Genomic DNA, 15,771 nt, shown 5'->3' on the forward strand with positions numbered 1-15,771 from the left:
CCCCGCGCTCTCCCCTCTCCTCTCACGGTCGAACCTGCGTCCCCTGCCTGACCATACCCCCTGCAGCCTTTCCCGACTCCTCCAAACCCTCTCTCCCCAACCGAGCTCAGCCGTGCCCGAACTCCGACCACCAGATCCCGTCAACCGCCCCAAGCCCTGCCGATCTCCGACGACCAGCAGCGACGATCGCGTCGCCGTGAGTTCCGCCGCCAGTGACGCACTCGTATCAATTTTAATGGTTTTGAATGAATAGAACTTTTCACATGGCTCGATGGAGGGCCAAACGACGATGGATTCACCGCAAACTTGGTTTGTTGGGGTTTTAGAATTTGTAGATCAAGTTTAACGGAGCGGATCATCCATAATTGTGACGCCCCTGTTTTCACACTTGGCTGCAGTCCAAGGTGAACCCAGAGATGTTAAACCTGTCATGCACCTCCACTGTGCAACAACATGTTTCACCAATCACAGTAATATCCTCTAGTGGAAACCAATATAAATGAAGGTACAAAACAGGCAAATAAGGGAAATAAATACTATAGACATGATACAGAAAGATATATCTCATAAATAAAATCATGTCCCAAATAAACTAAACTGGAATACAACTGATATACATCTGAAGTCTAAAATAACATGATATGTCTCAACATGAATCGATTAGAAATCGTACTAAGGCATATTGCCTTAACAATATGAGTACAAACTCAAATGACTAAATGGAAACATAAGATCACTGTGGAGTCCATACTAGTAAAAATACGCGACGGCGACTATGCAAGAACTCCGTCACCCTGCGACTCTCCGATGCTCTGAGCCGCCTGAAATGAGAAAATAAAATAAAAGAAAAAGAACAACAACAAGAGCGTCAGAGCGCTACAGCAAGTTCACCTCCATCCGCCCCCAGGGGAAGGGCTACTAGATGATGAAGTGGAGGCTCTATCTATTAAGCATAGTCTACCTAGATCATTTTCCCTGTATCTAATGGAATTAATATTTAGAAACTTACAACTTGAGACGTAGTACGTCGAGCGAAATAATCCAAACAAGGAAACCCTCATGTATATACCGTATGTCTCAAATAGTAAATAACTAAATATTAACCCTGAACTAAGCAATCAAAATATAATTGGAAAGTAAAGCATCATAATAGACATCAGCATATGTATCTCGTGTACTCGTATAGCAAAGTATCTCAACAATGAGTAGAAACACTTTTGGCATCCGCCAAATACTCATGTAAATAGTTTATAATATTATCATTCTGAACTTCTTCCAACTCATCGCATCATCACGCGGATCGACAAATAGGTATCATCGCATCATAGTGCGGATCGACAAATATGTATCATCGCATCATAGTGCGGATCGACAAATATGTATCATCGCATCATAGTGCGGATCGACAAATATGTATCATCGCATCATAGTGCGGATCGACAAATATGTATCATCGCATCATAGTGCGGATCGACAAATATGTATCATCGCATCATAGTGCGGATCGACAAATATGTATCATCGCATCATAGTGCGGATCGACAAATAGGTATCATCGCATCATAGTGCGGATCGATAAATAGGTATCATCGCATCATAGTGCGGATCGATAAATAGGTATCATCGCATCATAGTGCGGATCGACAAATATGTATCATCGCATCATAGTGCGGATCGACATATATGTATCATCGCATCACCGTGCGGATCGACAAATAGGTATCATCGCAGTCTCATTTGCGGTGTACTAACTCACAAGTAAATAGATCTCAATTCGTCATAATCCCCGTGGGATACTCAAATGCGTATTTCGTCATATTCATGACTGTAAGTATAACATCAAGCGGCTCAAACTCCGCGATCGCGTCACAAACGGCGCAAACAAACTCCAGAAAATAAAACTAGGCCAAACTGTCCAGTAAATGATCAGGATTTCCAACCCCGACTATCTGCTGTATTAACTAATTGTGAATAGTATCAGTACTTAATAATAGCAACAATACTTTACGACTAGTATCCGTACTAATGAATAGTAACAGTACATATGAATAGTACCGTATGCATGAATAGTAACGGTATGTATAAATAGTACCCATACGTATGAATAATGTCAGTACTTATGAATAGTGTCGTATGTATGAACAATAACAGTACGTATGAATAGTACCCCCAGTATGCATGAATAGTAATAGTACTTATGAATAGTGTCGTACGTATGAACAGTATGGTATTTATAAATAGTACCACAGTATGTATGAATAGTACCCATGAATAGTGTCGTACGTATGAACAATACGATATTTATGAATAGTACCGTACATATGAATAGTATCCATGAATAGTGTCGTACGTATGAACAGTACGGTATTTATGAATAGTGCCGTACATATGAATAGTAACAGCATTTATGAATAGTGTCGTACGTCTGAACAGTACCGTACGTGTGAATAGTACCGTATGTATGAATAGTACCATACGTATAAAAAAATAATAGTATTTCCAGCGGTAGACATGTACGTATAGTTCTAGCTAGCAATATCATGTCTTTAGGAATTTGGTCTTATATTCTATTCATCAATTTTCATCAATATCAAGTCTTTTCTTCAATATCATGTATATTCATCAATTTTTATCAATATCATGTCTTTTCATCAATATCATGTATATTCATCAATATCATGTCTTTTCATCAATATCATGTATATTCATCAATATCATGTATATTCATCAAGATCAAAATTTACTAGGGATGAGTTTGGAAAGAGATGAACTTGCCTTTATTGAACTCTGAAATTGGACTCCCTATCCGTTCCTTTTCTCCGAATAGCCAAAGGCCCCTCTATCTTTTCCCCTCTTTTCTTCCTCTGTCTTTTCCTTCTCTCTCTCTCTCTCTCCTTCTCTCCCTCTCTCTCTCCCTCTCTCTCCCCTTCTCTTTCTCTCTCTTCTTTCTCTTTTCTGCGTGCTCAGAAGAGAGGGAGGGGAGATGCTTTTATAGGAGATGAGAGGAGAGGGGTAGGTGAGAAGTTAGGCAGGGCAGGTGAAATAGGAAAAAGAGAGAAAATATATATATATATATAATATTTTATATTATTTTAAAAATAGGATTTCAGACTTCGTTCTCAGAAAGCAATGAAAATTTACCCATAGCACCGTCTCGTCATTCTAAGATCAATGGTGTAAACCTCATATCCATATGATCAATATAAAAATTATAAAAAATACAAATGCAATGGATGACAGTAGACGCGATACTGTCTCAAAATAGTATTTCAGTCTCCGTCGTCAGAACTCAATGAAACTTTACCCACAACACGTTCTTGACATTCTAAGATCAATGGCATTAGATATGATAATGTCGGTAATGTGCATATTGTGAATATTTGACGTGGAATGTTGATAAATAGTATTAGATAATATTTTAGAAATAATAAGAGGTATTTTGTGGTAATTATGTCGGAGAATTTAACGAGCATGAAATGATGAGTATATGTGTTGTAAATAGATTTTGCGAGACATTAATAATTTTGTATATTTATATCTAAATATTTTCAGACATGAAATGACAAGTTATGAGTTAAAATTAGAATTTATGAAATTTTATCGAAAAGAAATTAATTAAGGGAAATTTATAAAATAGGAGAATATTACTTTTCATGCAGAAAGGAATTAATATATATATTACATAAATATTTTTGTTTTAAATTAGTTATTATGAGAAATAGTTTTAAAGAATAATTTTAGAAAAGAATATTTAGTATTTATGATAGTATGACTGATCGGCGTAAAGCACGGCATTTCATGTACAAAACAACATCGGTTTACAGTTTTCTTTTTCTGCATTACTATATTAGAGGATATATTAATTAATGTTAGTTACAGGAGAAGTTTGTACACCTCGGTAGTAAGATATTAATGAAGTCTATTATATACGTGTGTTTTTATGTTGTGTAGACTTTTTTCATGCTTTCCGTATTTTGTTTGCAGTTATTACTCCTGCCTTATGAACTTACTTAATCATGTTCGACATGCCATGTTATCATTGTATATAATTAGTTTTATTTATTGCCTCTTGTAGTGATTGATAACCATAACAGTTCATGACTTAGTTGCCTTGTGCGTCATGAACAGACCTAGTGACATGTGTGGGTGTGTTGACTGAGCTTAGGTGATGAACCAGAGTTTTAATTGGACTTAGAAAATGAGAAGAGTTGGGATGGGGAAGTCCATGTTCATGTTATCGGATGTGATTATTGATTATTTTCAGGCTCGCACCAGTGAAACGTTTCGCACTGGAGTGAGTCTGAGGAGCAGTGATCGGATGTGTTTATTGTTTATTTCCAGGCTCGCACCAGTGAATCGTTTCGCACTGGGGTGGTTCTGAGGATATAGTGATTATTGATTATTTCCAGGCACGCACCAGTGAAACATTTTGCACTGGGGCGGGTCTGAGGTACTAGTGAGATGTGGTTGTTAACCAGATATCCGATAATGTGAACTTTGACTCTGTGAGATGTGAACCAGTTATGTGTTTAGAATGGCTAGTTACATGACTTAGATTCTTGGCTAAGTATGATTCTTGTGAGACGTAGATCAATTGTATTTCTTTCCATACATAGATCGGGATTAATATTTAGTTATTTATAATTCAAGACATATGGTATATACATGAGAGTTTCATTGTTTGGATTATTTCGCTCGACGTACTACGTCTCGAGTTGTAGATTTTTAAGTATTAATTCCCGCTCGACGTACTACGTCTCGAGTTGTAGATTTTTAAGTATTAATTCCATCTAGTTGTATGACTTTATTATTCGGATGTTTATGGATTCTTAGTTGTAGATTTTTAAGTATTAATTCCATCTAGTTGTATGACTTTATTATTCGGATGTTTATGGATTCTTTTGATTGTTCTCTTTAGTAGTGGATTGCATGTTGTTTTGGTTATATTCCCAGTTGCATGCTTCTTTTGTTATTTCCGTTGTTGCGTCGGTTTTTGCATTGGTCATACGACCGTTATATTTTTCCATGTGGGATCTTGCCGTGTGCCATACACGCTGACGCACACCTGTTTTCTCTAGTGTATGTCAGATTTAGGAGACAGACAGCCTCAGCTTGGAAACATACAGGAGCCAGAGGATTCGCAATAGGAGTGCCTTGCAGATGGAGCAGGAGAATAAACCGAAGCCTAGACGTGTTTTTCTTTTCTCTAGTAGCTGATAAACATTAGAACTCTTTATAGTATTATCCTTAGTTTGATGATAGATTCAGTTATTTTATCAGTATTTTCTTTTGTTATAGACTGTGTATTTTTATTCCTAGTTGGACCGTTTTGTAATAAGGGTATGTTTGACCCATATTTTTAAGTCTGGGATGATTTATCGTAGATGATATGTTCATTTCTTATTCTAGATTGTCTTTATATTTTTGCTATTGAGATCGGTGACCTGTGATTGAGATTTATGTATTTGACGCTTAGCGTATTGGATTGAGAAGAAGAAGAAGAAAATGATAGCGCATATTTCTTCTCAATCTAATACGTCGTGGGCTTGTTCACGTTCCGATTCCCGATATTTTAGGAAGCGGGGCGTGACAAAAGATCTCCTTGATCTATCAGGCAAAGATATTGTCACGCCCTGCTTCCCAAAATACCAGGGAATCGGAACGTGAACAAGCCCGTGACGTATTAGATTGAGAAGAAATATTCACTATTATTATTTTTCTTTTCTTCTCAATCTAATACGCTAAGCGTCTGGGAATAAATAAATAAATGCGAAGTCATAGGTTCCCGATCACAATCAGCAAGAATATAATAGACAAACTCTGAATAAAAATATCATATCACAAATGGGATAACATCTGAGATATAATATTCGGCTCAACATGCCCTTATACAAAACTGAACAAATGAATGCTGAAGAGATACAAAAATACATCGATCAATGGAAAAAGAAAGAACTACAAAGGTAAACTGGAACTATCAAAGAATAGGCTTCGACTCTTCTTCTGCTCCGTCTGCTAGGCACTCCTGCTGAGAATACTCTGGCTCCTACTGAACCTGTTCTTCCTCTAAGTCTGACGTACACCAGAGAAAACATGTGTACATCAGCGTGCATGGCACACGGCAAGACCTCGCAAAAGAAAGAACGAGCGAAAACCCAATGCGAAAAAATGATACAATAATAGAAATGACAAAGAAACGTGTAACCGGAAATCCAACAAAATCAACCAAGTAACAAGTCGATCATGAAGCAAGCGATCAGAGTAATCATCCAAGTCACAAGGTCATACAACTAAATGGAATTAATACTTAAAAATCTACAACTCGAGACGTTGTACGTCGAGTGAAATAATCCAAATAAGGAAACCCTCATGTATATACCATATGTCTCAAATTATAGACAATTAAATATTAACCCTGATCTATGTATGAAAAGAAACACAACTAGCCTACATATCACAAGAAATCATACCTAGGTAAGAAACAAGGTCATGTAACTAGCCATTCTATAACAGGTCACTGGTCAAATCTCACACTGAGTCAATGCTCATATCACCGGATAATTGACTGTTCACAAATCCCCTACGTGCATCCAAACCCGCGAAACGGTCGGTGAGAGGACTACACGCAATTCGATTTCGGCCTGGTTCGAACTCAAGCAAAACTCGGGTGACGAAACGATTTCACTAACCAAGTACAAAACGGTTCACTTGGCCCAACAAACTAAACCCAGTGCGAAACGGTTCACTGGTTCTAGTCTGGAAGATACATCAACAGTCTTATCCGATCACATAAACCATGACTTCCCCATCCCAACTCTCTTGTATTTTCTAAGTCAAACATAATCCATATTGAAACTCAGGTTCACTACCTAAACTCAATCAACACACTCACACATGTCACTAAGTCTGTTCATGACGCACGAGGCCACTAAGTCATGAACTACTAAGGTTCTCAGCACATCATAGATCATGAATATAGTATAGCATGTTAAACATGATTACGCAGGTTTATGTAACAGAAATGAGAACTATAATAAACATGAAATGCATAAACAAAATACTACAACATGAATGCATACATAAAGGACTTCATCACTACTGGAATATCCAAACTCCTCATGCAAAATATCCGTACCTACGTATTTTCTAAGATAAATATACAGTACAAAGAAAACTAGAAACCGATGTCGTTTTACACATGAAATGTCGCGCTCTACGACGATTAGTCATATTGTCAAAAATAATAATATTCTTTTTCCAAAATTATTCTTTAAAACTATTTTTCATTAAAACTAATTTAAAATAAAAATATTTATATAAAAAATATATTAGTTCCTTTCTGCATGAAAAGTAATAATTTTCTATTTTATAAATTTCCCTTAATTAATTTCTTTTCGATAAAAATTTCGTAAATTCTAATTTTAACACATAACTTGTCATTTCATGCCCGCAATTAACAACATTATTAATCTAATTTTTACCGTGCGCTCACAATCATCATTCCACGCAGATATTCAAAATTGTATATTAACCATAATAATAATTTAACTACATATAATAATCATACTAATTTTAATATTAATCACAAAATAATTTATCTACATCCAATCATCATTATAACACAATATTAACCATCAATTAAGAAACAAAGGTAAACTCGAGATCTTACCTCGGATTCGTCGAACGGATTGACGTCGACGTAGTCGGAGTTCGTCGGAGGGGGGCTGGCAGAACGATGTTGATGCGTGAGGAAGATGATAGGTCGGCGGCGGATGGCTGTGGTGATCGAGGACGTCAGGGCTGCTGCTCACAGCGACGGATCTCCAGGTGGTGGCGACGAAGGGAAGGTGACGGAGGCCAGGGATGCGGGCGTGTGGGACTGGAGGACGAGTGGGCGGCGGCGTGAGAGGCTCTCGCGACGGCGAGCAGGGGGTGGAAGAGGTGCTGCCGCGAGCATGGAGTAGCGGGCTTAGGCGGCGTGAGGATGGTGGTGCGGCTACGACGGAGAGGCTTGGGGCGGCGAAGCTTAGGTAGGGCGGTGTGGACGTGGGTTTGAGGAGGTGATGGCGTGGGTTTGAGGCAGAGAGAAGAGAGAGAATGAGAAGAGAGGGAGAGAATTATTGGAGAGAGAGAGAGAGAGTACGGGTGAGAGGGGTGTAGTGGTGGCGTGAAAAACGAGGAGGGGAGAGAGAGGGGGTAATTATAGGGTAGGGTTAGGGTTAAGAAATAATAGGGATTAATTAGGAATAATTAGGGAAATTCTTTAAAAAAAACAATAACAATAATAAAATTAACAATAATACAACAATATTATTTACAAGTTTTTACCGTAACTAATTAATTCATAATTATCAAATCAATAAATAAATATAAAATCAGGTTTTTGAATCGTAGAAAATTCTAGAAAATCGAGAAATACAAATACTCTTTTAAAAATAATAATTTAATATTTTAAAATACCAAAAATTTATTTTAACTAGTATCAAAAATTCATGGTCCTTACAGATATCCTCAATCTATCAGGCAAAGATCTCTTTATTCTATAAGACTTTCTCGGTCTAAGCACTGTTCCTACGAGCACTAGCTATTCTATAATATATATATCTGTATATATTGATTGTTATTTTTGGAATAAATTTTTCTTAAGGATTTGGGGTCTATTTGTTGTATTTGGGAAAACACTATGTACTAATAAAATAATATTATTTTACTATGCATATAAGGCCTACGTCTAAATTTTTCTTCGGTGGGGCCCACCACTTTTGAAAAATTTAAAGAAAACATGGGCAACTTTGTTAGGCAGCAGCCCATGTAAGAAAAGAAAAAAATAATAATATTCAACACTTAGTTTGTCTCATCCATCTTTTTCATACTTATTTACTATCGTGTTTCTTATTCATTTGATCATGATAAATGTTATAACTATCTCCCAAAATAATGTATAGATAGAATATTAAAATCTTGAATTTTTCCATACTTGCCTTGATATTAATCAAGTATTGACAATTATGCCTCAGGAAGGAAGTACTTGGACAATTATTATTCAACTACCAGGAAGACATGATTATTCTCTGTATATCTTCATTAAAACTCTTTTTAAACATTAATGAAACATATTGAAATCATCATATAACTTAATATGAAAGCACTTGACAATTTTGTATATAATATTGCAGACTTTATTGCTATCCATTTTAGTATCTTATAACTTAAACATTAAAGACTGTCATTTATGTCCTTACACTGAGTTCTAGATACCTTATTAATGTATTTGTTACTAGAGCTTTGCTACAGGAACCCAAAATATGGGACCAATAGGGGGACAAGTGAGGTGTCACCCTCCTATTGGATAATGAGTTGACCATCATTAATGATGGTCAACTCATTATCCAATAGGAGGGGGACACCTCACTTGTCCCCCCTATTGGTCCCATATTTTGGGTCATTAAGGAATTTTCTTGTTACTATTTTCTTAATTTTTTTTGTCATCATTAATTTTCTAGAAAAATAGTAATATTTCTTTCTATGTCATGATTAGTACTCTATGGAACTTCATATTGGTCTTAACAATAATCTTTTGTCATGAGATAAGGATGTCGAGCTTATGAGATAGAAGCCATCATTTAAAATGAAGTTGGACATGCAATAATGGATGGTTATAGTATCAGTGACAAATTTTTGAACTAAAAAGATGGAATTTGTGATTCTCTATGAATATATATGGATAATTAAAAGATAAACCATTAACTAATAAAAAAATGAACTGCAGAACTCTCATCAATTTTATGAGATGTTGTAATGAATCATATTCTCCATAATTCTTCTTATTCCTCCTCTATTTATTTCAGTCATTTAATTCTAAATGTCTATATGTTGAGTGTAACTTTGAAAGTATTAGCAACTAATGCATTTATGTTAAATTTTTTAGTTCGAGAATAGAATATTTCATCCTGCTGATTGAGAACTTGTACTGATAGATATCTTGCTTGTTATTTGGAAGAGAGTTCCTTTGAACAATTGTAATGAATCAATATCTAAAATAGAGTTTATTTTTATTCTTGATCTTTTATACGTGTTTAAATATTAAGGGTAATTTTTAAAAGAATACAAATTATCTTTTACTTTTACCATATATATATATATATATATATATATATATATATATATATAAACAAAAATTCTATCTTTTTGGTTTTGAGCAAATTGGTAACATTGAATTGATGGTTTTTTGCCAAACAAAATAAAATTTTATTATGAAAATTCAAAAGAAAAAATAAATAAATATGTCCACATACAATGCACATGCACTATACTAGTATATATGTGTGAGTGTTGGATGTTAAAACATTTCGTCTGAAAATGCTCACCCATTTACATAAGAGTGTAAATATATTATTTATTTTCATATGAGTATCTATATTATTTTGTGTCTTTTCATGATAAAACACATATATACGTCATAATATTATCATTAATTACTATGATCATTTTTTAAGAATTAATGGGCAAAATTATGAGGTGTTTTTCATTATTAAGCATTGATGAGAAATGAGTAATAAAATCAAGAGCCTTCACACCCAATAAATCCCAACTAAAATTGTCAACAGTTATGAGGTTTTTTAATTAAGAATCAATGGAAAATTCATTATGAAATGAAGAGACTAAGTCACAACTAATTGCCACAAATTATACATTTTTTAAATTAAGAAACAACGGGAAATCGGTTATGAAATGAAGAGACTTCATATTCTATAAATCCAAGCAATTATAGCTTGGCTCGATTCCTCAAAAAAAGTATAGCGTGGTCTAGACTCTCTTAATTATGTTATCACTCTGTGTCCATCTCTCAAATAAAATCAAGTAAATCAAGGAATTGAATGACAAATAATCTCTGTATTACAGAATAAATAAGGTGAAACTCTAATTTCATTAGCATTTATTATAACAAGTGATTATTGACTAACTACGTACATTTTTTTTTTCATATGCTAGGGTAGCATGCAGCCGCATTGAGACCATGAATTCTCTGCAGAGAGCACATTAATTCACACTTAGGAGGTGGCTTCTTCTTGATATTAAAGATGAATTGTTTATTTCTTTGATATTTTTCTTTATTATTTGAGGCTTCATTATTTGTTCTCTTAAGATATATTTGACTGATGTGATGAAAATTCACGTGAGAAACCATCTAAAGAGGATGATTAACTTTAGTTCGAGGAATTAAGTGTATAATATGTTGGGAAGATGCTCCTATTTTTCTTTATTCTTTTTTCCCCCATGATACTTATGGTACTATAGTTTCTTGAGTTTTTTTTTTCATTGGTCATAACTTGCGAAGTTGTGAATTCATTGTCAATTTTAGAATGTTGAATTTCATGAGCTATGATGGCAAGATAAGTGGGGGGGAAACTAAGTTACGAAGTGAGATGTGATTGATAATTTTCTTTTTGTTGTAGGGTCTTTTCGACTGTTAAAGATTATTTGGGGTAAAAACTTCATTATTTCTATTGTTTGTGTTCAAAGTAGCAAAATTGTAGTTAAACAGTACTGAGTTTTTGATGATCTAAGAAGATGCTTAATTAGGGGGAAAACGCTTCAATCATTTAGCTTTGGCTTCTCCTCATTAGTAACCCCTCTCTCCTCTCCTGTATATTCTAATTATCTTCAACCTAGATAGAGTGGCAAAAAAAAAAAAAAAAAAAATCTTTAGCCAAAATAAGTTTTTTTTTTCATCCTTATCCCAAACCATTCATTAAGCTATCAACAAATCCATCTTCAAAAAATAAAAATTATTCAAAAATTCCCATACAAGCAAGCACACACTACATGCAACCCACACCATATGCAACCCACACCACTACTTTTTCCTTCTTCCTGTCTTCCCATTACAATCAACTCAAAAATTGCACAAACTACCTTAAATCTTTATAATTTATAAACTAAACCCTACATTTTACCTTTAAACTTTATAAATTTACTCTTCTTATCAAAATAAGTTTTTCTTTCATCACGTTATATGGAAACTTGGTTCTGGAGATAAAATTAGGTTTTGGGAAGATAAATGGTTTGGATCAAACTCCTTAGCCAGTTTATATCCTATTCTATATAATTTATCCCTCTATGCCAATGTATCTATCCGTAGTCAGGGCTATTTACACAACAATTTATGGATTTGGCATCCTTTACTTAAGAGATGTATCTCACCTTCATCTCAAACTGACAGATTACAGCTCATGAATGCAATTGAATCTTGCAATATCAATTATCAATATGATCTTCCAAGATGGTCTCTCACATCTAATGGAGTTTACTCAGTCAAATCTTTATATAATTTCCTTATCTCTAGAGGAATTACATTTCCTATTTATAAAGCTATTTGGAATTCCATCATACCAAACAACAATCAGTTTTTTAACTGGCTTTTATTCAATAATAAGCTGCACACAAAAGATATTCTTATAGTAAAGGGTTGACAAGGTGATTCTTTATGTTCATTCTGTGGTTTGGATACTGAATGCCGTGATCATTTATTCTTTTCCTGTCCAATATCCATGCAAGTTTGGGCACAATTTAAAGCTTATTTCTTACCTTTCCAATGACCTGTCTTTTATGGATCTGTTACAAAATATTGAACAGTTAAGAGGAATTGAAAGAGATTTATGGCGTTTATTTTTCTCTGCTATATGTTGGAACATTTGGATTACAAGAAACATGTTTATCTTTAATCAAATAAATTTCTCTTATAAAGCTATTATCAATCAAGCTATTTCTGGTATATATGAATGGACAGGTGCAGGAAGGAGTTCATGTGCTAAGCGTTTGTCAGCAAGACTGGACTCTCAACCAATCAGCAGTGCAAGTTGATTAACAGAGATCATACATGTTACAGACCCCTTTTTTGTTATTTTTGAAAACATGTATCTAGAATATTATAAGCTGTTATGTTTTTTGGCTTTTGTTGACTTAATATACGTATGGCTGACTTTTTTTCTTTCTTATATCTATGTCAACAATGAGTGACGACAAGGCTAGGCGTGTCCAAAAAGCCCGGAGCCCGGGCCCGGCCCGGGCCCGGAACAGTGCCGAAAAAAGGCACTGTGGCTTCGAATGACCGGGCCGGGCCGATATCTATGTCAACAATGAGTGACGACAAGGCTAGGCGTGTCCAAAAAGCCCGGAGCCCGGGCCCGGCCCGGGCCCGGAACAGTGCCGAAAAAAGGCACTGTGGCTTCGAATGACCGGGCCGGGTCACAAAGGTGACCGTTGCCCGGCCCGGGCCGGGCCAAATCTGGCCTAACGGCCAGATTTGGTCTTTTGACCGTTTTGCCCCTTAAAACGGTCAAAAAACGGCTAAAAATCAAGGGTTTTTTGGTCATTTACCTAGGGGGCTGCTTCTATAAATAAGGGGGGGGTTCAATTCATTTTCTCACAACAAAACTCATCTATTTCTCTCTCTACTACTCTCTTATACAATCTTATACTATCTCATACTAATATACTTATATACTATCCTATAATCTTTTGTATTTTCTAATACTTCCAACAAATGGCTTCTGGGTCTGATTATGAAGAGCAACATGCAACTCCTACCGATCCAGAGATGAGTCCTCCTACAACAACTCCTCATCCTACCGGTGTTAATCCTGAATCTGGTGGCGACGAATCTACGGCACCAAGAGCTCCAAAAAGGCCGAGGTCTGATGTATGGAATTTTTTTGAGAAGATAGACGTCACCAAGGATGAACACGGTAGGATCATCTCTCAGAATGCGAAATGTGCGTTGTGCGGCCAGATATTCAAAGCTCATCATAAGAGCGGCACCAACCATCTCAAACGGCATATTGAAAAACACAACAAAGGCCAAAATCTACAAGGTGATATCCGGCAGTCTATGCTTTCCCAATCATCCTCTTCAGGTACCCTCGGCAGTTGGAATTATGACGCTGCCCGAGCCCGGAAATGCGTAATCAGGTTTATTGTTCTTAAAAACCTTCCTTTTAAATTAGTAGAAGATGATGAATTTGAAGATTTATTTAGAGATGGTTTTTATCCTGCATTTACAAAATTTTCTCGTCAAACCTGTCAACGTGATATTTTAAAATATTATGTTGAGGAACAGGGAAAAATAATTTCTTATTTTAAAAATTTAAACTGCAAATTTTCTTTAACTTCTGATATTTGGTCATCTAGAGTGCAAACTGGTTATTTATGTATAACAGCACACTGGATTGATGAAAGTTGGAAAATGTTTAAAAGAGTTGTTTCTTTTATTGCAATTGAAGAGTCACACACTGGTATTAATGTTGCAAATTTAATTGTTGAAGAACTTATGAAACTAGAAATTGATCAAAGAATATTTACTCTTTCACTAGATAATGCAAGTAATAATAATGTAGCTGTTGATTTTCTGAAAATAACTTTGTCATTGCCATGTCATGGTGAGCTTTTTCATGTTAGATGTATCTGTCATATTTTAAATTTAATTGTTCAAAGTGCATTTTCTGAAATTAAACCCATGATAGAAAAAGTTAGAACAGTTACTAATATGCATAATGCTTCTGAAATGAGAATTAAAAGATGGAAACAATGTTGTAAAAGAAAAAATTATAAGCCTAGACTAATTCCAAAAGATGTTGACCATAGGTGGAATTCCACCTATGCAATGTTATCTGTAGCAATAGAATATAAAGAAATTATAAATGATTTTATAAATTTTTATGCTTCTAGTTCTAGCTCTGGTAGTGCTTATGGAATAACTGAAGATGAATGGACAGTTATATGTAAATTAAATGAGATGTTACAAGTTTTTTATGATGCTACTATGTTATTATCTGGTTGTTATTATCCAACTATTACTTTAGCTGCTTTACAAATTTTAAATATTCAAAAAAATTTTGCAAAATATCGTATGGATGATATTTTTGGAAATATAATTTTTCAAATGGAGAGTAAATTTAATAAGTATTTTAGGCCTATTCCTCATATTTTTGGTATTGGTGTTCTTATTGATCCATGCTTGAAGGAAATTGGCCTTCGAAGTTTGTTACAATCATTGTATGGTGGACAGATTATAGACTTAGATGATGGATCCACCCTTACTGCTACTACTCATTATTTAGCTATTAGAAATTATTTTCAAACCTTATATGATGAGTATGCAGCTAGATATGGTGTAGCTACACAACAGTCTTCAGCTTCGGCACCTTCAGCTTCGAGCACAGGTCGAGGTAAAAGTGTAAGTTTTGATAGGTATGCAATGATAGCTGAACTAACTGGTGGATCTGGAACTTCATCAGGATTAGATGTTTCTGAAATAGATGAATATTTTTCTGCTTCTTTAGTTAGATGTCAAGGAAATGCTTTAGATATTTTGCAATGGTGGAAAGTATATGGATCAGTTTCATATCCTATACTTTCCACCATGGTTCGTGACTTACTATCAGTGCAGGTTTCGACTGTAGCCTCGGAATCCGCTTTCAGCACAGCAGGACGTTTGATCGACGACCACAGGACATGCTTAGATCCGTATACTGTACAAGCGGTGATGTGCTTACAGGATTGGTGGAGATACGAGAAGCGAACACAAGACATCGAACGGATTGCTATGATTGAAGATAAATTTGAAGAGTTGGGACTAGCAGATAGATATAATGATTAGATAATATTCATAAAATTGTAATTTTGTTTTCTTAGCTTTAAATTTGAATTAAATTATTTCGAAAAAAGTTGCAAATGATAGTGATATGGGTGAGTAGGTGCCAACCTAGTTGG

Source organism: Asparagus officinalis, chromosome 3 (assembly GCF_001876935.1).
Source record: "Asparagus officinalis chromosome 3, Aspof.V1, whole genome shotgun sequence".
Taxonomy (NCBI): domain Eukaryota; kingdom Viridiplantae; phylum Streptophyta; class Magnoliopsida; order Asparagales; family Asparagaceae; genus Asparagus; species Asparagus officinalis.